Below are 23,247 nucleotides of genomic sequence, written 5' to 3'. Positions count from 1 at the left end.
GAGGATGTGGTGGAGGCCAGTACAATTGCAACATTTAAGAGGCATTTGGATGAGTACATGAATAGGAAGGGTTTGGAGGGATATGGGCTGGGTGCTGGCAGGTGGGACTAGATTGGGTTGGGATATCTGGTCGGCATGGACAGGTTGGATCAAAGGGTCTGTTTCCATGTTGTACATCTCGATGGCTCTATGACGAAATAAGTAATTTTGGCACTAACTTTGGTAGAAATAAAATGAACCAATTAGAGGATACCAATATAAAGTGGATCTGAATGACAGAAATTAAGAATCTGGTTTACATAACAAATGGGAATTCTAAGCAAAACCCACATGTATTATATATGTATATATAATGTGAGTATGTGAACTTTAAAGAAAATGATAGGACTGCTGTGGCCTATTCCCTGCCACTCCCTCACTGTGGGTGAAGTTCAGGTCATTTTACGTGTGCAGGAAGTGTCTCCAGTTGGTTAAACACAAGCTCAAGGTTTCTAACCAAGACGCTGGAGTCGCTGCATCGTGTATGGGAGATGAGAAATTCCTGGATTGCATGTTCTGGGAGATCCAACTGTCACACCCCTCTTCAGAAACGGAGAAAAGGATAAATTCAACAACTGCAGACCAGCCAGCCTAACACTGGTGATGGGGAAACATTTCAATGTATTGGTTGGGATTTTATATGAACAACATGAGCCACTGGGTTGGGGAATGTAGGGTGGGATTGTTAGAGAGAGGGTCACCAGGAGTTTGTAGGAGGCCTGGTGGACATACGGATAACTGCTCTTAACCATCCATTAATGGGGCTAATTGACATCTCTGCCATCACAGCAGGATTCCTGCATCTGGTTCTTCCTACTAACCTAATCACTAGACGTTTTCTGATACTTGCAATTTGATTACAATGCTTCTGCCAAATTTTCCTGCCTCTCCGCCACTATCACGTCCACTTGTGTTAAATTCTGTTCAGTGACTTGAATTTTACAGTCATCAGTACAGCAACAGCAGTGCTGACTTCGAAGAAAGTTCCCTATAAAGATCTAGCAATCCTTGTGCTTCAGATTTCTCGTATTCTGATGGCATTTTGTATATGACGCCAAGTCTAGAGATCTCCAGGCGTACACCAGCAGTGATGTCAGCCAGTCGGATAGACAGCCAATTACATTGAAGTAATCTCACAGGTAGCAGACCAGTAAGGTAAAATCACATGTCAAGGCCTTAGAGAGGGTACATGGAAAATTCATTCAGATTATACCAGAGATGAAAGACTTCAGTTATGTGGAAAGACTAGAGAACCAAGGATTATTTTTCTTTCCTTTATGCGTGAAATTATTATGAATGCGCAGCATGAAAGGGTGAAGGAAGAAAGTTCAGTACTAACTTTCAAAATGGAATTCTTGAAGTAGAGACATTTGCAAGCTTACAATAAAAGGACATGTTAGAGAGAGAGAGACTCTAGCTGATACTGATCTGTCGCTCAGTCATGTGAAGGGTTGGGTTAAGCCTCATAACCAGCAACTATTTTTCTTCAAGACCCTTGCATTGTGTTTCAGGTTTAGGCGGTATGATGAATAAATTTGGTCAATAACATCAAACTTCGCTTTACAAGATGGCTTGCATGCCATACGTGCTGTCCTGCATAAAGCATTTTGCTCTGAGGCAACATGTTCTCTCATGCACCTAATGAAGCAATTATTGGAGGTTAGATTTCAGCACTTATTCAGGGTTTGAATGAACCTTTATTGGAGATAGGCATGTAGCTGTTACTGAAACTCAGCACCTTTAACTAGTGGAGTCTTCATTTGATAGGGGACAATGTGTTTTTATACTGGGGTGATTAAGATGGGTGACAATACATTAATATATTTTTATGATCTGGTGTACTGCTATACTATTGTCATTCAGGAAGAAGTTTAGGTGAAAAAAAAGATAATTTTATTTACACATAGCTCTATAGTCTGTCCCAGGATCTTTCAAAGCACTTTACAGGCAATTAGTTGCTTTTAAAGTATAGTCATAGTTGTGCAGAAAAAACATAAAAGCCGACTTGTGAACAGGAAGCGTGAGGGATTTTATCTGTTAACCTGATTTGGTTGAGGGATAAATGTTAGCCACAAAAATAGGAGAACTTCCCTGATCTTTTTTGCATAGCTACATGTGATCTTTTATATCCACCCTAGCAGTCAAATTGGCCTTTGGTTTACTTACCTGAGTGTCTTATCATCTGACAGTGTAGCATGATTTGTTCATGGTATGGTATTAGTATGGCCAGAATAGAATTAGTGCTCAAATCCTGAAATGGGCCAAAAGCCATGAATTTTGACTCAGAGGCACAAGGACCTTTGATTGAGTCAAGCTAACATTTTCATCTTTATGAGATTGAAATTAATTTCTATTTCACCTTGATCATAATTTCTGCAACAATTCACATTTACTTATTCTGATGCATTTAAGAAGATTTGAGAATGTTGTAACCATTAAGTAGGGCCTAACAAATATTGTACAACTGTCTGGGTGCATGAACAGATCATTCAAAACACAATGTGCAATGGTAAGATGGATCACACATTTTGTTGAATACTGTGTAGTAAGTGTACACAAAGGAAAATGTTGCTGTGCATTTTGATTCAAATATTACTGGGGGAATTATATATTGTGTGAGTTTTCCCTGTTTTGTCACTGCATATGCTTTAGGGTTAAAAAATATTGCATTACAAAATATGTACATAGTTTCACGATTTGGGCTCTGGATACTTCCTCAAGTACAGTGCAGACATGACTTTAAAAACTACATAAACAACCTTAGGGATAGAAGACAATAATTCACATTTGATTGAAATGTGCTCATACTTATTTACTGTTCTGCAGACATTCGGTATAATTTGAGTATAGTTTTGACAATCTCATGCAATAATGTTTTAAAAAAGTAATGTTCTGTTTCTCAATTTGGAAGTTGTGATTTCTCATTTCTTTCTTTTGCCCTTTACCATATGCATGTTGCTTTTAATTCAAAGGAAGACAGGCAACTGAACAAATGCCTGCAAGTTGTTTCTTGCTTGTCAACAGGTTGGGTGAGTGCGTTGTTTCTCTGTGGAGAAGGACTTGCTTTCGTTTATCATCTCACTGTTAATATTCGCTGAGAGGTCAGGCCTTTAGATATCAACATGAATAACAGCATGGGTTATCCATAGACACCAACACATCACACCAATGTTGGCTTCCAGTGGCCTGAAAGCTGCTGATAAAATATTTTGACAAGACATTTTGTGGAAGGCTCCAAACATCAGTTTTATGATATGTACAGTTCATTGTTTAACACGTGTAAGAATTGTACTTTTATGAGTGAATTGTTGCTATCCATCCTTTTACCTGTCATTCTCATCAGATTTGAGTTTTTTGAGAGTTCAACAAATTATTGCATGAGTGAAGCATGAATTGAGAATTCTCTGACCAAAACATGCGATGGATGCTTGTAGGGATCCGATATAACATGGGGTATGGAAAGGTGTGTGGCAGAATCAGATGAGAAGTCTGGTGAGGCTTGTCTTGATGTTGGGAGCGTCTTGCTCCAACTTTAATGGATTTGACAAGCAGTGAGGTGAGTTTCAAGCTAGACATTGGTGAGTTGCCTATTAACCGGTATGTTAATGGCTTGTTAAATTATTCATTAATGATAACTCATCTCATTAGTATTTAGCTTCCTATCTTAACATACCAGACAAACTATGTCAAGAATTCTCGTCATGGAAATCAGTTTGAGTATCTTGTAACTTTAGCTAGCTGCTGGTTCCAAAGGATCTCCATGCCGCTTAGGGCCAACATCAGCATGGGCACCAACCACATGCACCACTTGTCAACGGACAGTGGCACTGACATTTCTTATGCATCAGTTGCACTTGCAGGCTGCTCAGGAAGCACAGGGCTCACTAGCAAGTGGCATACACATGATGCTGCAGCAAAGACACTTAGCTCACATGGATGGGGACCCACCTCATTGATTGGACCAAGGTGAGTCTCATGGCTGCTTGCTTGCTCACTTAGTGCTTACTGCTTGCTTGCAGCATCCATGCCTTGCTTCGTTGTCCCTGTTAGCACAGTCACATGAGCAGACAATTTGCTGATCAGTAATCCTGTGTCAAGGTGTTGTACATTTTTGCTGTACCGTATCATGTTACGTCAATTTCACATGTGCACTCTGTGTCAATGGTTTACACTATGGACACATTGTATGTGCAGCAAAAAAAAAGCCATGTGTCTTAGGAGTGTAATTCATCCTGAAAGCTACGGAGGTACCCGTCAGTCAGGCAATGAAGCATCTTTACCTAAACTTATGAGGGAAAATTGTTTTTTGCACAAAATGCATTATAGTGGAAAGGCAATCACATGACTTCAAAACTAAATTGACAACACTCAAAATAAGATGTCACTTTCCTCAGCAATAGCTTAAAACCAATTTCAAGCACATGGGTCTTGATCAACAATATACTGAGATTTTTTGAAACTTCCTTGGTAATTCTCTTAGACCTAGATTTTCAATGCAGCAAATGGTGTTTCCATTGTGATGAAAACGATGGACATGGCAGGAATGTGAGATGTCACCCTTGAACACAGCGCCTACCGTTTTCATAGGGTTGAGAATGGGACAGGTTGTGTTTCATACATGCTCATTTTAGAGATGCAGCTATACGTAGAAATCCTCCAGTGTCCTTTGATTTGAGTGAGCTGGATGCCTGAAATATGGTGTGCGCAGATCAGACCTAGGAGGAGTAGGACTAACTTTGTACATTAATTTAGATTGTTGATATATCCTTTTGGAGATGTAAAGTGCTTTATTGGGATTGCTAAACATAGTCATTAACGTGCATGAAAAGCACATCAATTTTTAGAACTATGAAGTTCATTGGAACTATCAAAATAAATGTCAAAAGTGACATGATGAAATGTGAAGAGAAACTGTTAAGAGCAAGTGTCAAAGAGATCTGTAAAATTGTCAAACATTTTAAACTCTTACCCTTTAACTCTGTGAAAGACATATCTGGATTATTAAACCACTGCCTCCTATTTCAAACTGCCTGTTGACATTAGCCTAGGATTGTCATTAGTGGATTAGTGCTAACAGAGTAATTTTGCAATTTCCTATTATCATAGTAAGGTGGCTGCTATCTCACAGTTTGATTGACAGCTGCAAATGATTATAGAGGTTTGAAATGAGACTATAATTTTTGTTTAAGGGACTATGCACTTGACTGAAATGTGTACTGTTATAAGGCATTATCTAGTTGAAGGAATGTCAATGTAGCAATTGCCTTCTTCTGAATGAGCACTCGTTTCTCAATATATTGAAGTCTGTAATCATCCACACTTAGAATTTTATTTAATTATTGTATGAGTAATGAATCCTGCCCAATGTGGATATTGGGTGAGTTGGTTTGATAGTTATAAGGGCAAAAGGGTGGTCAGTGAGGTCATGATCTGGTGTATGTTGCCACTAATTTGATATAAGGACATCATCAGTAATATGGCAAGGGCAGAGGGGTCTAAATTGAAATAGGAGCAATAAATATTAAAGAGGTAGGCTACAGGGGCATATGTTGGCATTGAAGATTCAAGATGTTTTAAGGATTAGATGCTGCAAGGATGATATGAAGGGTTATCAGATAGGGGTTAAGTCCAGGCCTTAGATTAGACTTGCATCTGTATTGTAAAGATTATTTATGAAATTAAGTATTTTGTAGGCTATTATACAGGCCATATTTCATTAGCTGCCTGGTGAAGAAAACATTCCCTAAAGGGCTTAGATATAGCTTTACTTTTGTAATTGGGAAAATGTTAGAGTCTGTTATATTGGACATTACACTGGTGCGTAAAGAAATACACCATATAATTAAGCAGAGTCAGCATGGCTTCATGAAGGGGAAATATTAGAATTCTTTGAGGAGGTAACAAGCAGGACAGAGAAAGATGAAGCAGTGATTGTACTATATTGCATCTTCAAAAGGCATTTGATAAATTACCACATGTTAGGCTACTTAATAAGGTAAGAGTCCATGGTATTGGAAGTAGGTTATTAGCATCGATACAGGATTAATTAACTAACAAAACATAGAGAGATAGGATAAGAGGGGCATTTTCGGGATTCAGAGGAATGCCACAGGGTTCAGTGCCAATATATATGAATGACTTGTGTGAGGAAAGTGAATGTCTGATAGACAAGTTTGTGGATAACTCAAAAATAGGTAGGAAGGTAAGTGGTGAAGATGACACAAAGAGTCTATGGAATGATATAAACAGTTTAAACAAGTAGGCAAAAACTTGGCAGATGGAATGCAAATGTGAAAATGTGAGTTTATGCACTTTGGCCGGAATAACAGAGGAGATGAATCTAATTTTAAATGCCAAAAGGCTGCAGGAAGCTATAGATCAGAGGGATTTCAGAGTCCTTATCCATTAATCACAAAAAGCTAGCATACAAGTTCAACAGGAACAGGGAAAGCATTTGAAATGTTGGTCTTTATTTAGGAGGAGTATAAAATTAGGAGGTTTTGTTAAACCTATACAAGGCAGTAGTCAGACCAGTACTGTGAACAGTTTTTAGACCCTTATCTGAGGACAGATATATTGAAAGGTATTAGAGAAAGGTATTGGTGGCAGTACAGAGAAGGTTCACTAGACTGTTAATAGGTATGGAGGGACTGCCTTATGAGGAGAGGTTCGGTGGAATGGGACAGTACTCGTTTCAAATTTTAAAGGATGAGAAGTGACCTGATTGAAACATCGAAGATTCTTTGGGGATTTGACAAGGTAGATGTGGAAAGGTTGTTTAGGACCAGAAGACATAATTGCAGAATAAGAAATGACACATTTAAGTTAGAAATGAGACGGAATTTCTTCTCTCAGAGGGTGGTGAATCTGTGGAATTTGTTACCACAGATGGCTGTCAAGGCTGGGTCATTAAGTATATTCAAGGCTGAGATAGACAGAGTTTTAATCAACAACAGAATCAAGGGCTATAGGGAAAATGAAGGAAAGTGAAGCTACAGTGTATGAAATCAGCTGTGATCTCATTGAATGGTGGCACAGACTTGATTGTTGAAGTGGCCGTCTTTTGCTCTTCTGTCTCATCAGAGAACATACTATCACACTGAAGGCTCACTGGACCTGAAACGTTGACTCTGTTTTCTCTCCAAAGATGTCGTCAGACCTGCTGAGTTTCTCCAGCATTTTCTGTTTTTACTTCAGATTTTCAACATCCACTGTTCTTTATTTTATTGAACTATCACTTGTTACTTTGAAATCTGAACTGAGGAAAAAAAGAAATCCAGAGATAACTTGCACAATTATATAAAGCTGGCAATCATAACTAAGTTTCAAAGACACGGAAACAGCCAGATTTAATGCTTGCACCCTCTGGCACAAAGAATGGTTGCTTTCTCCCTGGTGAGCTAGCCATTGCTATTAATAATAGTTATTTGCAATGAGTATTAATTCACATTGAATCTTTTGCATTGAAGTGGCCCTTATAAATGATGCTAGGAGAAATAACCATTAGTACAGTTGCGTGTGCCACACTATCGGAAGCATGTGAATGCATTGAATATAGTGCAGAAGAAGTTTACAAAATGGTTCCAGGGTTGAGCCAGTGTGGAAAAATTACAGAAGTTAGGATTGTTTTTCTTGGAAAAGGGAAACCCAAGAGGAGATATCATGAGGGATCTGGGTAGAGTTGATAGAAACTGTTACGATCAGAACGAGCTTGACAACCAGAGGATCCAGTTTTAAACTATTTTTCAAAGGAAGTAGATGCTCGGTAAGATTGTTTTCTTCAGCCAGCAAGCAGTTAGTGTGTATAGACTGCAGTGCTTGGAAGTGTGCTAGAGACAGCTTCAATGAGGTATTCAAGGGGGTAATGGATGATTACTTATAATTGAAGCAAGGTACAGGGTCATGGAAAAAAAGAGAGGAGATTGGCACTAGGTTAAAGAGCTAAAAGAATCAGTGCAGGCACATTGAGCCAAATGGCCTCCTTCTGCATCCTGACCATTCTTGAACATGCAAAACAATGAGAACTTTAAAAAATACAGGTTCCCCAATGGCGGTTTGAGGGTCCTACACTCTGAATAGACTTTTCCACCCTCCCTGTTTACCTTGATTCAATACAGTCACAAATTACCCTGAAGACGGGAAAACCTCTACACAAATAATGTTAATAAAAGAATTATAGAGATAGCGTCTCCATGCCCTCTGTCTCACTTATCCAAAAAAGCATTGTACTGCTTCAGTTATGTTGAAATGCTCTTTCTCCTGATTTTGAGAGTCCACTCATAGTGTCATAGTGTCACACAGCATGGAAACAGACACATTGGTCCAACTTGGCCATTCCAACTAAGTTTCTCAAACTAAACTATCCTATTTGCCTGCATTTGGCCCATATCAGTTTAAATCTTCCCTGTTCATGTACCTATCCAAATGTCTTTTAATTGTTATAACTGTACCTGCATCTACCACTTCCTCTGGCAGTTCATTCCACAAATGAACCATCTTCAGTGTGAAAAAGTTACTCCTCAAGTCCCTTTTAAATCTTTCTCCTCTCTCCTTAAAAATATGCTGCACTGGTTTTGAACTCCCCTACCCTAAGCAAAAGATCTTTGCTATTCATCTTATCTATGCCCATCATGATTTTATAACCCTCTATAAGGTCATCCCTCAACCTCCAAAGTTTCAGTTAAAAAAAGTCCAAGCCTATCCAGCCTCTCCTTTTATCTGAAATGCTCCAGTCCTGGCAACATCCTGATTAAATAATTTCTGAACCCTGTCCAATTTATTAATATCCTTCCTATAGCAAGGTGACTAGAATTGTACACAGTAGTCCAAACGTGGTCTCACCAACGTGGACAACTTCAACATAACGTTCTAACTGCTATAATCAATAGTCTGAGCAATGAAGGCAAGCATACTAACCAACCTGCCTACCTGTGACACAACTTTTGATGAACTATGTACCTGAACCCTAGATCTCTCTGTTCGACAACACAACTCAGGGCCCTACCATTAACTGTATAAGTCCTGCCCTTGTTCACTTCACCAAAATGCAATAATTGAATGATGACTCAGTCCTCTGTTATTCAATGACAATCACAGCTGGTGACTGTTCTGCATACTGTACATCTTCTGACCCCCATTTAACCTTGAGAAAAAAATCCTGAAACCTGTGGAGAAAACCTGCCTGTTATTGGGACAAAATTGCATTCCCAACACTTGGCATGTGCAGAACATTTTCAGAAAGAAATTTAAAGTTGGATTTCTTTTGTTTGGATTAGCAGTTATGTTGTCATGCTTCTCTTCTTGGGAGTGCACATGTGCTGGGAATATGAATGTGGTGGTCATTAATTCATGGGTGTGATATTTTGCAGGGAGTAAATGGTCTAAATGCCCAAATTCCTAATGTATGCACTCCACGTCCAGAGCTCTGCGTTAAGTTGAGCTAATTAATTCATAAAATTTATCTCACAAATGAATTGCCCAACCTTTGGAAACTGGATTATTGTTATTCAGGTGCAGCGTTTCACCCATGTTTGAACTGTCCAGATTTACAGAAATGAGACCTGGACTGAGATATTATGTAGAGATGGAAACAAATGATGTGAAAATTTGAAGGTGAACTTTAGAGTTCCTTTGTGTGACATAGTGCCAGTTTTCCAAATAAGGAAAATGCAAATACAAATACAGGTAGAGGCAAGATCAACAAGTTTTATGAAAAATGTTAAGGACAGCATAGATATAATTTCCAGAGGAATTCTGTGTGTTTGGTCTTGGGGCTGATTCCAGTTAGCAGTCAGCAGTCATGAATTGATTTGGCCGGTTTGGTTTCAGAATAAAGACAATTCAAACCAGCTGCACAGTTAGTATAATTATGAATTTGAGCTGGGTCTGTAACCACAGAAAGATTATGGGGAAAACATGCATTTTCTTTCTGGAATTTTCAGTAGTCGCTCAAAGTCACAATCTGAAAAAAAGTCAGAGCTCTTCAATGTACATATGTAATTTTTGCACATTGCATAAGTATCAGTTGTTAGCTTTTTGATTGAAAGTTCCATTCCTCAATGTCCTTTGTTGTCTAACTTGCTGGGAGTGTTATGCTGCTTTTTGTCTTACTGTCTGCTTTCAACAAAAATTTGCATGGTGATTGGTAGCATGCACAACTAAAACCCATTTGCTGAAGATCTGGAGCTCTGTTATTCATTGGTAGCTTGTAATTTTAGTTGAGAATGTCAGCAAATTTGAAACGGCAGAAGCAGAGGTTGTAGTACTACTCAGTTCAGTCTATTACTACAATATTTGTTCATCTTCTGGGAGCTGAATTTGAAGACAGTTTTAGACAATTTGATCATTGCCTCTGTTTGCTGTCAGCAACCTATGAAAATCTGAACTGATTTCTTAATGAGCATACATATGCAACAAGGAAAAACAAAAGGAAAATATTGTGGATATTCAAAATACTGGGTAGATCTGGCTGTGAAGAGAGAAATAGCATTATAAGGTCATCTTTAATGAGAACTGGAAAACGGTAAAGATTTATTCAGGTTTTAAGCAAATAGAGACAAGAAAATTGGGAGAGGAGGAAGGGACAAAGAAAAGGCCTGAAATTGACTGAAATTTAGGATCAATTAAATAACAAATGTAATGATGATGTGAGTTGGAAATGGAACAAGAAACAAAGGGTTGGTCCAGAGGAGGTATAAATGGCAGAAAATGTTGAATAAATGATGACTGTCCCTAATTTAACAGGAATTGCTCTAAAATAATAACCTAATTCCAAAATTAAAAAGATGACTGGTATTGCTCTGAGACTTTGCTTCAGACTATGAAGAAAGATTTGCCATTTTGGTCATGATTGTGCATTTTCTTTCTATATAATTATGTTAAAAGAAAATAGCTACAAATAACATTTCCTTTGGTTCCTGGCTAATCTAGTGTAGCTCTAGGTAGAGAACCTTTATCAACAGTCTTGATTTGCTGTTCTAACAATTTGTCCATCCATTTCAGTTGATGTGAGATTATCATAGCCTCTATCCTTGACAAGTCTGGGTTTTGGAGAATGCATATATTTGTTCTTTTGTTCATGCACACTATTCATAAGATCATTCTCAGATAGCATTAATGACACTATTCTCAGTCCTTGATATGGCACTTAAAGAGTTCCAGTCAGTACTATGGTGAAGTGTGTCAAGAATTATTACCTGACAGTCATTGAGTTTAGTATCAGATTTCATATCATGATTCTTGAAAACTTGAGTAAGTATACTTCATAGTTGAGGGTGTGAAAGGCAGAGCAGGTCAGGCAGCATCCGAGGAGCAGGAGAATTGACGTTTCGGGCATAAGCCCTTCATCAGGAAAGTACACTTCATAGAATAATTGAATTCCTATAGTGTGGAAGGGCCATCAAGTCCATACCAACCCTCGGAAGAGCAAACCATTGGGACCCAAACCCCACCCTTCCCCATAATTCTGCATTTACCATGGCTAATCCACCTAGCCTGATCTGGCCATTATGGGCAATTTGATGTGGCCAATCCACTTAATCTGCACATCTTTGGACTGTGGGAGGAAATTGGAGCACTCAGAGGAAACCCACACAGCAAACTCCACATAGGCAGTAACCCAAGGGTGGAATCAAACCTGGGTCCTGGCAACCTGAGGCAGCAATGTTAACCACTGAGGCACACTGCCATATTTCTTCATTAGTATCAGATTTTTGATTCTTTTGCTTATTAAGAGAAATTACTGGGAGAAAGCAGTGACAGAGACTGAAGGAGGGGACAATTGAACCAATAACCTGCAGTCGTCCCTACTGGTTGACAACTGATGCTGTCACTGTGGGAAGAACTGTAAAGCTTAGAAGCCCATCTGTAAATCCATAACCAACATTTCCATTTTAATTAAACCCAGCCATCCACAAGAAAGAATTATCCTTAATATAAGAAATTACTGAAGATGATACTCTGTATGTAAGTTGTGCTACACTTGAGTGTACTAATATAGACAAGTAATCCATTTTTCAGTATGATTATATGCATTAGCCACATTTTAAAATATATTTTTAACGTGATGAGTACATGCAAAATGAATGAAGATAATGGATGAATGCAATGCTGAAGTCCAGATTGAGGAATTGAGCAATGGGGTTGAATCCTTCTCCATGACTGAGTCTTGCAGTTTGACAACTTGAGGGTGTCAAGCCAACCCAATACAGCTATAATGAAAGATGAAGTCATTTTAAATAGCAAGACTGTGTTTTCAAAGACGCATGAGAGGAACTTTCCAGAAATAAAACTGTAACTTAAATCAAGTTTCTTAATAACGTGGAGGGGAAAACCTGTGTTCATACAAACCATAATTTCTTCAACTTTTCTGAAGTTTTTACTGAGGAATTTCTGTTAAATCTTTACAAAATACTGGATTGGCTTCAGTCAATTAAAGTGTTGCATCCAGTTCTAAGTACCTCACTTCCAGAAGGATGTGATGGCATTAAAACGGATGCAGAAAATCTGAGTTGAGGAATTTCACTTACATAGATAAATTGAAGAAGCTGGGCCTTAGAGAATATAAGGGTGAGAGAGGACTTGAGAGATATTCAGAATCCTAGAGGATTTGGGCAGAAATTGTTCCCATAGATGGAAGGGTTGAGAACCAAAAGCCACGGATTTAATTTGATTGACAAAAAAAGCAATAGCAACCGGAGAAGGAATGCTTTTAATGCAGTGAGTGGTTAGGATCGAGAATACAATACCTTGAGGAGATGATGGAGTCAAATTCAATCACAACTTTCAAAAGAAAATGGATAATTATCTGAAAAGAAAAACATACAAGCTAACAGTGAGTGCTTTCGCAGATGGCTGCACATACACAACAGGCCATATTGTCTCCTTCTTTGTGGTAACGATTCTATGATTTTATGAATTATTATTTTCAAATATGTTTTTTAAGGTATAAAACAGACCCTAAAACAACGGCGATACATTCTTGATGTACCCCTTTTTGAGTGAATGATTTCCTCTTTAGTGCAGCTAAATAGAGGAGAAGTTTGTTTATTGAGGAGATAACTTTTGGCTATCCCCATCACTTATGAGCAGTGGTGCCATGGAACATTTTGTTCTGTCACACAGTGCACATTGACAAGAATGGTAATGTATAAACGCTGACAAACCATACATGATCTCCGTGAGTGCCGGTTATATTGTAAACTAACATAATGGTGTTAAACCCTGTAAAACCCACCTGATACTTTAAAAATTCTAGTCGCTTCAGCTAATTGAGTGAAGGAATGTTACTCCTTTAGATTTAAAAAAATTAGTCAAGACATGGGGCTGCTACTAGCGAAGCCAATATTTATGGTCCAGTGTTAATGGGTCTGAGAAACTGGTGGCGGGTGGTTTTTTTGAGCCACTGCTGTCCATGTGGCGTACTTGCACCCATATTTTCAGTTTGGGATCTGACACACCTATGTCAGGTAAGTTTTAAATACTCCACCCCAACATTGGGTCTTAGCTTAAATCTCAGAAAAACAGTATGAACATTCTTACCATGGCAATTGCATTTAACTATCCCAAGGCTCATCACATTGCCAATTGATGGCACATTCAGGTTAGTAATCTGCTTTAGATCGTGTCCACAAGGAATTAGACTGAGTCTAACCAAAATTATTTAAATACAGATCAGATCGAGCAAACTTCATCCCATCATCGTGAACTGAATCCAGAATAAAAGACTGATGTAGGTACTACCTCCTTGCTGCTTTAATGTGGTGGCAAAATCTTTGTGCAAGCCTCTTCTTTTTTAAAACAGACCTCTTTTGTTAACTGGAACTGTCCATAATAAAGTGATACAGGTATCTTTTGCAATTGGAGAACTACTCTATATCAATTTGTAATTGAGTAACTTGCAGTGAGCAAATCTTGTGGTGAAGTGAATAGTGTCTCTGAATTAGAAGTTTGGGGTTTGAATCCCACACCAGGACTTGATGGCTGAGGAAAATACATTCATAGCATGACTCAACCAAGTTGAGCATTGACCTGCAAATCCTTCCAACTCACACTGATAGCAGGTGGTAAGAGCAGTAGAGATTCTTGGTCAATTCTGTGTTGCTGCCTCTATTATCATTATCCACTGTTTGAGATTAGAGTGCTCACGTTACCATAGCAACTTAGACTCCCTGCTTGAACTGTAACACAACATCACCACAGTGTAGGTATTTGTTAGATAGTCAGTGGCCAGCAAATGAGAGGATAAGTAAAGACATGATACCTTACATGCTTTTGACATTAGATGACAATTCAGCTTCCCTCTTGTTTTATCCAAGTTGGTATTGAGTAGTTGATGTCTGTTACAGACCAATAGTGTTACAGATCGTAGAATCACATTGCAAGTGGGAAGATATTCAGTCCATTGTGTTGTGTTGGCTTTTTAAAACCATTTCCAAATTAGCCAATTTTTATTAAGGGAATAGAAATTCTTTTTGAGATCTGTCGTAAATACTGTAAAACTCAAAAGTCCAGGGACAAAAATGCATCCATCTCCACCAACCCAGAAACTGAATGTTTCACCATTCAACAACAGCAACAGACATTGAAGACAAAGGATTTTATTGTACTTAGAATATTTTTAAACTGGTTGTATTCACTTCACAAGCAGGCTTCTGACTGTCCATTTCTCATGCTGTTTGGTCCTTGGAGAGCACTGCTTGACCACCTCTATTCATTTTAAAAGGAAAGACATGGCAGGGCAGATTAAACAGCTTGCCTGGTCTCCAGGGTCCAGTGTTAAATCAGCTCTTGAATATTGTGACTCAGCAGTGATTCAGGAGCCAGGTGAAAAAGTCAATGGGTCAAATTCAGTCTGTGCAGATTTCAGATTGCCGGACTAAATTTGAAGAAACAAACAGCATATTTCCCAAATGAAAACTTAAATCCTTTATAGACTCAAATTATAGACTCAAAGAGGAAAAATCCTCTATGTCAAATTTGGTTTTCCAAAAACTGATCAAAGTTATGGCACTGAAAGAAGCAGTTGTATCAGTGCCAGCTCTTTAACTGGAACTATTTACCCAAATCAGACCCCCTGATCTTTCCTGATATCTGTATTACATTTATTTTCCTTTATTTTCTTTCCATTCCATGAAGCTCCATATTAAAACTCAGTACAAAATGCTGTCAGATTATAAGGAAATAAAGGAAAATAAGTCCAATGTAGATAATGGTATTCTTTCAAAGTATCAGAACTATTACCTGTCTTGCATATCATTCTTTCAGGATTGCTAAACAATTCAGAGGTAGCTCTACAAGCTTCGGGAATAAGAGATAAGGGCTTTCATTTTGCAGTTTGACCTATAGTGTAATGTAGTTTATATTTTATATTTTGCGTACTAAACTTTTGCATTCGTTCGTTAAAAATATATTGGCAGCCTCTTGTGAATATGTTCAGTGACTGACCTTCACTTTAAAAGAATATAAGAAATAAGACTTATGGTTTATTAAACCAGGTTTCTCTCTAGGGTCTGACTTGTCCAATATTACCAGCAGCTGGGATCAGAACTTCTACCATTTGCAAAATGCTGGTAGCTCTATAAAATAAGCCTTAATAGAGCTTGCAATGGTGCAATGAACTGACCACTCCATGGAGCATCCAACCAATCTGCACCACTACCTCCACGGAGAAAGTACTTTGAAAGTGGGTCTGTAGTGGGGAGACATCCCCCTGTGAATTCCCAGCTATTTTGCTGGCACCTACCCTCTGACCTCTGAGCCTGCAACACCGGGGGACCAGAAAAATTCTCACGTAGTTTTCTGTCAGCCACAATATTAGAAGTTAACATTCACAGGAAGTGTGACTGGGTTGGCCATAAAACCATTTTTGCAGGGCCTGAGCACCTGAAATCCCCAAAACCCCATGGCTGATTGAAGGATTTTCAAATTGACAATTAATAAGAATGAATTCTTACCTAAATTACGATACCTTAATTGTCTTGCACATATGCATTTCTGAATGTAAAATTCATTAATGTCCAATTAAATAGACTTGCTGAAATTTTGTCAGGGCTGTCTCTTACAGCAAATATTAACGTGACTGATGTTGTGAAAACTTTGATTTTCTCTTCATTGAAAATTAAGCTTGAAGATTCAGCAGTGTGCCTGTTAACTACTTCACTCCACAACAGCTCACTGCTTCTTCATGGTGTGGAATTTGGTTCAGTGGCTTCTTTTGAGAACACTGACACCATTTCAAATGTATCCCTGCCATTGCCTGCTTATTCACTGCAAAATGAATGAGTATTTTAGGATTTTCTCTCTACCCTTCAACTGCTTGTGCTTCAGTATGTGCTGGGACATTGCCAGCATGCTTCCTGGTGTGTGGCATGTTTGCCTTCAGGACACCATCAGTAACAGAGACGGCTGGTGGAGCATGCCTGACCTATAACTTCATAACAAAGGATGGTTTCAGTTTATTTCACAGACTTCCTCAAATATTTTAATGGAATGAGGCAACACAGTGGCTCAGTGGTTAGTACTGCCGCCTCACAGCGCCAAAGACTTGGATTCGATTCCAGCCCCTGGTGATTGTGTGGAGTGTGCACATTCTTCCTGTGTCTGTGTGGGACACTCTGGGTTCCTCATTTCCTCCCACAGTCGAAAGATGTGCAGGTTAGATGCATTGGCTATGTTAAGTTGCCAATTGTGTACAAGCTAGGTTGGTTAGCCTTGGAAAATGCAGGGTGGGTCCAGGTGAGATGCTCTTTGGAAGGTTGGTGTTGGATGAATGGCCTGCTTCCACACTGTGAGTCTCAGGAGGTTTGTGTATTTTGTGAGAAGCTGTTCCAATTCAGTAGTGTTTACTGTTCCTCAGCATAAACGTCTTAACGGAAATGTGTTTTGCAGACTTGATTTTGCTTGGAACATAGAACAATACACAGCACAGAAACTGTTTCTTCCACCACTCCATGTCTATGCCAACCATGACGCTATTGTCACCCAATCCTATCTGCCTGCACATGGTTTGTATGCCTCTCAGCCCTGCCTGTTCAGGTGTCTGCCTAAACTCCTCTTAAACCTTGCTGTCACATCCGTTTCTACCACCTTCCATGGAAGCACTGTACGGGCACTTACCACCCTCTGTAAAAATCTTGCTTCACACATCTCCCTTAAACTTTTGCACTCTCATCTCTTGAGAAGAATGAAAAGCCAGAGGCACCAGGCACTTTTTGTGTGATTTTTTGAATAGACTACATGGTAATAACCATTTGATTGGCCTACTTCCACACTGTGAGTCTCAGGAGGTTATGAACCATTGTTCAAAACATTGATGCTATTCATAGTCTTGTGTAAGGTTCACTTCAATGTTAGATTGACATATGTATGTAGTTGAACTCAATAAAGATGGTAGGCGGAGCAGTCAGTAATTCATGTTTTACAAACTAAATTATATTTCATTTCTTGTATGCAACAATATCATTTCCACAAGGAATTACAGTAGACACAATTAACTTGTCTATAGTACAAAGGATATTGAGTGGAGTTAGAGAGTGTTTTAACCAGTGTAAAGAGGTTTGAGTCTGGTAGCAGGGAAGAGGGAGTGTGGGGTCAGAGTCTGGGGTTTTTAAGGGGTTGCGGGTGGTGTAGTTGTGGGAATTTGAAGTAATTTGGAGGTTAGTTTAGCAGCTAATCAGGAGTTAGGCTAGGGCAGGACTTAGACACTTAATGGTAAGATCTTAGGGAGTGTTGCTGAACAAAGAGACCTTAGAGTGAAGGTTCATAGTTTCTTGAAAGTGGAGTCATAGGTAGATAGGATAGGGAAGAAGGCATTTAGTATACTTTCCTTTATTGGTCAGAACATTGAGTATAGGAGTTGGGAGATCATGTTACAGCTTACAGGACATTGGTTCGGCCACTTTTGAAATATTGTGTGCAATTCTGATCTGCATCCTATCGGAAAGCTGTTGTGAAACTTGAAAGGGTTCAGAAGAGATTTACAAGAATGTTGCCAGTTTTGGAGGGTTTGAGCTAGAGGGAGAGGCAGTTTAGGCTGGGGCTATTTTCCTTGGAGCTTCACAGGCTAAGGGGTGACCTTATAGAGGCTTATGAAATCATGTGGGACATGGATAGGGTGAAGAGCTGATATCTTCAAAACTAGAGAGTAAAGGTTTAAGGTAAGATGGGAAAGATTTTAAAGGGATCTAAGGGACAACCTTTTCACGCAGAGGGTGGTGGATGTGTGGAACAAGCTGCCAGAAGAAGTGGTGGAGGCAGGTACAATTACAATGTTTGGAAGGCATCTGGATGGGTGTACGAATAGAAAGGGTATAAAGGGATATGGACCAAGTGCTGGCAAATGGGGCTAGATTAATTTAGAATATCTGGTTGGCATGGACAAGTTGGAAGGAAGGGTCTGTTTCCTGCTGGACATCTCAAAGACTCTATTTAGTGGTATTTTATGAGTAGCTACTTGCATAACTTCAGCAGAACCCTCTGGATTTCTAATTTAAATAGATACTTTCAGAAGATTCCAGGTGCAGGGGAATTGCCCAGTGAGATCTTCAATTTCCCAAGCAATTCTTTTGCAGTTTGCTATAATGGGGATTCCTCCCCTATACACTTGAAACGATTCTACAGCCATTGGAAAATCAGACCATAAAGATGAAGACAGCCTTTTGCCCTTTTGAGTTCATCTGTATGAAAAAGTAGCTTCTATTTAATAAATTCAGAGTTTTCACTTCCAGAATCTTCACTCTATCCAGAATTCCAAAACCACTCTGTGTCAGAAACTTTTGATATAAATTCCAAATTTGCTTTTCTTTTTCAGTTTAAATCTGTATTGGCTTGCTATAAGTTTATCAACTTATCAGTTGCTGCTTCTAATTCTTCTTTACTATCTTGCATATATCAACATGATCACCTTTTAAATGTCTATTCAAGTTTATCTCTTTCATGAGACCATAAGAAATAGGAGCAGAATTAGGCCATTCAACCCTTTGAGTTTGCTCCACCATTCAATCATGCCTGCTATGCTTCTCAACCCCATTTTTCTGCATTCTCTCCATATTCCTCGATCCCTTTACCAATCAAGAACTGAGCTATATCTGTCTTAAATACACTCAATGACAGCCATTAACAGGCATCTGCACAAACACACATCCAGCTTTTAAGTGATGTAAAATTTTAAATAGAAGTGTTGAGTTGGCCATGGAGATTTGGGTGTTGGTGGTTGGGCTAACATTTATTACCCATCCCTAGTTACTTCGACTCATAGAGTCATACAGCATTGCAACAGACCCTCTGGCCCACCATGTCTATACCAACTAACAAACACCAAATCCATTGGTTCCATTTACCTGCACTCGGTCCATAGCTTACTATGCCCTGACATTTTAAGTGTTCTTCCAGATGATTCTTAAATGTTATGAGAGTACCTGCCACCACCATCCTCTCAGGCAGTGTGTTCCATATTTCTACCAGCCCCTGAGTGAAAACATAATTTTCAAATCTCCTCTAAACAATTTACTGCTCACTTTAGACCAATGTCCTCTAGTCTTAGACATGTCGGCAATGGGGAAAAGCATCTTACAATCAACTCTGTCTCTGCTTCTGAAAATTTTATACACCTCAATCAGATCCCCTTTAGTAGATGTGGTTAGTAAGTTTGCTGATAATACCAAAATTGATGGTATAGTCAACAGTGAAGGTTATCGAAGATTACAAAGGGAGCTTGATCAATTGGGCCAATAGGCTGAGGAGTGGCAAATGGAGTTTAATTTGGATAAATGCGAGGTATTGCATTTCGGTAGAATGAACAAGGGAAGGACTTCTACTGTTCATGGTAGGCCCCTGGGTATTGTTGTCAAACAGAGAGACCTAGGGGTTAAGGTGCATAGGTTTTTAAAAGTTGCATCACAGGTGGAAAGGGTTGTTAAGAAGGCTGTCATTGCTCAGACCATTGAATATATGAGTTGGGATGTCATGTTGAGATTGTACAGGATGTTGGTGAGGTCACTTTCGGATTACTGTGTACAGTTCTGGTTGCCCTCCTTGATGAAGGGTATTATTAAATTGGAGAGGGTTTAGAAATGATTTACTAGGATGTTGCTGGGACTGGACTGTTTGAATTATAAAGAGAGGCCGGATAGGTTAGGACTTTTTTCACTGCAGCATTACAGGTTGAGAGATGAACTTATAGAGATTTATAAAATCATGAGGGGCAGAGATAAGGTGAATAGCAAAGGTCTTTTCCCCAGGGTGGGGCAGTTCAAAACCAGCGGGGCATATTTTTAAGGTGAGATGAGAAAGATTTAAAAAGGACCTCAGGGCCAAGGTTTTCACATAGAGGGTAGTTTGGAGTGGAATGAACTGGCAGAGGAAATGGTTGATGCAGGTACAGTTACAACATTTGAAAGACATTTGGATAGGTACATGAATAGGAAAGGTTTAGAGGGATATAGGCCAAAAATAGGCAAGTAGGATAGTTTAGTTTGGGAAGCTTGATCAACATGAATGAGTTAGACCTAAGGGTCTGTTTCTGTGCTCTATGATTCTAAGACTCTGTGACTCTATGACTGTATGTGCTTTCAAAAAGTAGTTGTTTGCAGTAGATTCCAGAGCATTGAATTCAGCCAGAAATAAGCTTAGAAAAGCTCTGAGACATCAGGCAGCCAGAATACAGAGCCTGTTCCAATTTAAACTTTGCTGAATAACCAGTCTCCTAGCTTGTCAAATACAAGAAACTTCACAACTTGCAGTGGATCCTTCTTTTTTTCACAAAATAATTGCATCTTGTTCAGATTAATGCTTAAAAGTTATAGACAGAAAATAATTGTATGAAACAAAATGTTTCATTCGAGTGAACTAGTCATATATCAGTGAAAGGAATTTTTTTACTGTTTAGAAGTAGTGAAATGTTTTGTATTTAGTTAATAATGAAGCTTGTGGAATTTAGTTATCAATTAACAGAAGGCGCACTGAATGTTTCTGACAGGAAAGCAGTTGTCAGTAAGTTCCCTCATAGGCAGATGTTTGTGAAATGCACTTTTGCAGATATGCTCCATGTAAACCTTTTATTTTCAACCCTTCCAAAACAGGATAGTAGGAAATTGTTGAAGTTTCTGGTCAGATTATTGGCCAATATTACATGGTCAACCAATACAATTGGTCTTTCCATACATTATTAAAATGGAGGGAGGCCAGTTTTGATGGTATTAGGCAAGAACTTTCAAAAGTTGATTGGGTACAGATGTTCATAGATAAGGGATGGCTGGAATATGGGAAATTTCATAAATTAGATAATGAGAGTCCAGAGACAGTATGTTCCTGTCCGGGTGAAATGCAAGGCAGGTGGATGTGGGGAATACTGGATGACTAGAGAAATTGAGGTTCTCATCAAGAAAAAGAAGGAAGCATATGTCAGGTATAGACAGCAGAAATTTAGTGAATCTAGAAGAGTATAAAAGCAGTAGGAATATACTTAAGAGAGAAATCAGGAGAGCAAAAAGGGGATATGAGATCGCTTTGGTTAAGGAGAATCCAAAGGGATTTTATAAATACATTAAGGACAAAAGGGTAACTAGGGAGAGAATTGGGCCCCACAAAGATCAGCAAGACAGCCAATGTGTGGAACCGCAGGAAATTGGGGAGTTACCAAATGAATATTTTGCATCAGTGTTTACTGTGGAGAAGGACATGATAGATTCAGAATGTGGGGAAATAGATGGTGACATCCTGAAAAATGTTGACATTACAGAGGAGAAGGTGCTGGATGTCTTCAAACACATAAAGGTGATAAATCTCCACGATCTGATCAAGTGTACCCGAGAACTCTGTGAGACTCTATGGAAGCTGGGCCCCTTGCTGAGATATTTGTGTCATTGATAATCACGTGTGAGGTGTCGAAAGACTGGAGTGTTGATGAATAAAGAGACCTTGGAGTGCAAGTTCATAGATCCTTGAAAGTGGAGTCATAGGTAAATAAGATAGTGAAGAAAACATTTAGTATGCTTTCCTTTTTTGGTCAGAGTATTGAGTATAGGAGTTGAGAGCTGAAAATGTGTTGCTAGAAAAGCGCAGCAGGTCAGGCAGCATCCAGGGAACAGGAGAATCGATGTTTTCGGGCATAAGCCCTTCTTCAGGAATCGGGCTTATGCCCGAAACGTCGATTCTCCTGTTCCCTGGATGCTGCCTGACCTGCTGCACTTTTCCAGCAACACATTTTCAGCTCTGATCTCCAGCATCTGCAGGCCTCACTTTCTCCTATAGGAGTTGGGAGGTCATGTTGCTGCTATACAGGACATTGGTTAGGCCACTTTTGGAATATTGTGTGCAATTATGATCTCTGTCCTATTGGAAGAATGTTGTGAAACTTGAAAGGGTTCAGAAGAGATTACAAAGGTGTTGCCTGTTTTGGAGGGTTTGAGCTACAGGGAAAGGCTGAATAAGCTGGGGCTGTTTTCTCTGGAGCTTCAGAGGCTGAGGGGTGACCTTGTAGAGGTTTATAAAATCATGCGGGGCATGGGTAGGGTGAATAGCTGAGGTCTGTTCCCTAGCATAGGGGAGTCCAAAACTAGTGGGTAAAGGTTTAGGGTGAGAGGGGAAAGATTTGAAAGGAACCTAAGGGATGATTTTTTTACGCAAAGGTTGGTGTGTGCAGGGAATGAGCTGCCAGATACAATGGTTGAGACATTTAAAGATATCTGGATGGATAGATGACGAGGAAGGGTTTAGAAGGATATGAGCGAAATGCTGGCAAATGGATCTAGATCAATTTAGGATATCTGGTCGGCTTGGATGAGTTGGAAGGAAGGGTGTGTTTCCGTGCTGTACATCTTTATGACTCTATGACGCTACATTCTGCACAAGCCTTCAGCAGCATGTATAATGTATTTTGTGTAAACATTGTATCGCGGACGTTTGTGTATTTTGTGAGAAGCTATTCCAATTCAAGTGTTCACTGTCCCTCAGTATAAACGTCTTAACGGAAATGTGTTTTGCAGACTTGATTTTGCTTGGAACATAGAACAATACACAGCACAGAAACTGTCTCTTCCGCCACCCATGTCTATGCCGACCATGAAGTTATTGTCATTTAATCCTATCTGCCTGCACATGGTTTGTATCCCTCTCAGCCCTGCCTGTTCAGGTGTCTGCTTAACTTCCTCTTAAACCTTGCTATCGCATCCGTTTTCTACCACCTTCCATGGAAACACGGTACGGGCACTT

At 39.3% G+C, this 23,247-nt stretch overlaps 1 protein-coding gene across 1 annotated transcript in view; it reads left to right on the top strand.

Moving 5' to 3' along the window:
• plcg2 (phospholipase C, gamma 2) overlaps window positions 1-23,247 on the top strand; it is a 202,550-nt gene that overhangs the window by 1,076 nt on the left and 178,227 nt on the right. The gene's annotated exons all lie outside the window — the stretch shown is intronic.

The sequence above is a fragment of the Chiloscyllium plagiosum genome, unplaced genomic scaffold (genome assembly GCF_037043375.1).
Source record: "Chiloscyllium plagiosum isolate Xiang-an unplaced genomic scaffold, Cpla_swu_hap1 HiC_scaffold_17, whole genome shotgun sequence".
Lineage (NCBI taxonomy): Eukaryota > Metazoa > Chordata > Chondrichthyes > Orectolobiformes > Hemiscylliidae > Chiloscyllium > Chiloscyllium plagiosum.
The sequence above is the reverse complement of the archived record's forward strand: the minus strand, read 5'-3'. Positions and strand labels throughout refer to the sequence as shown.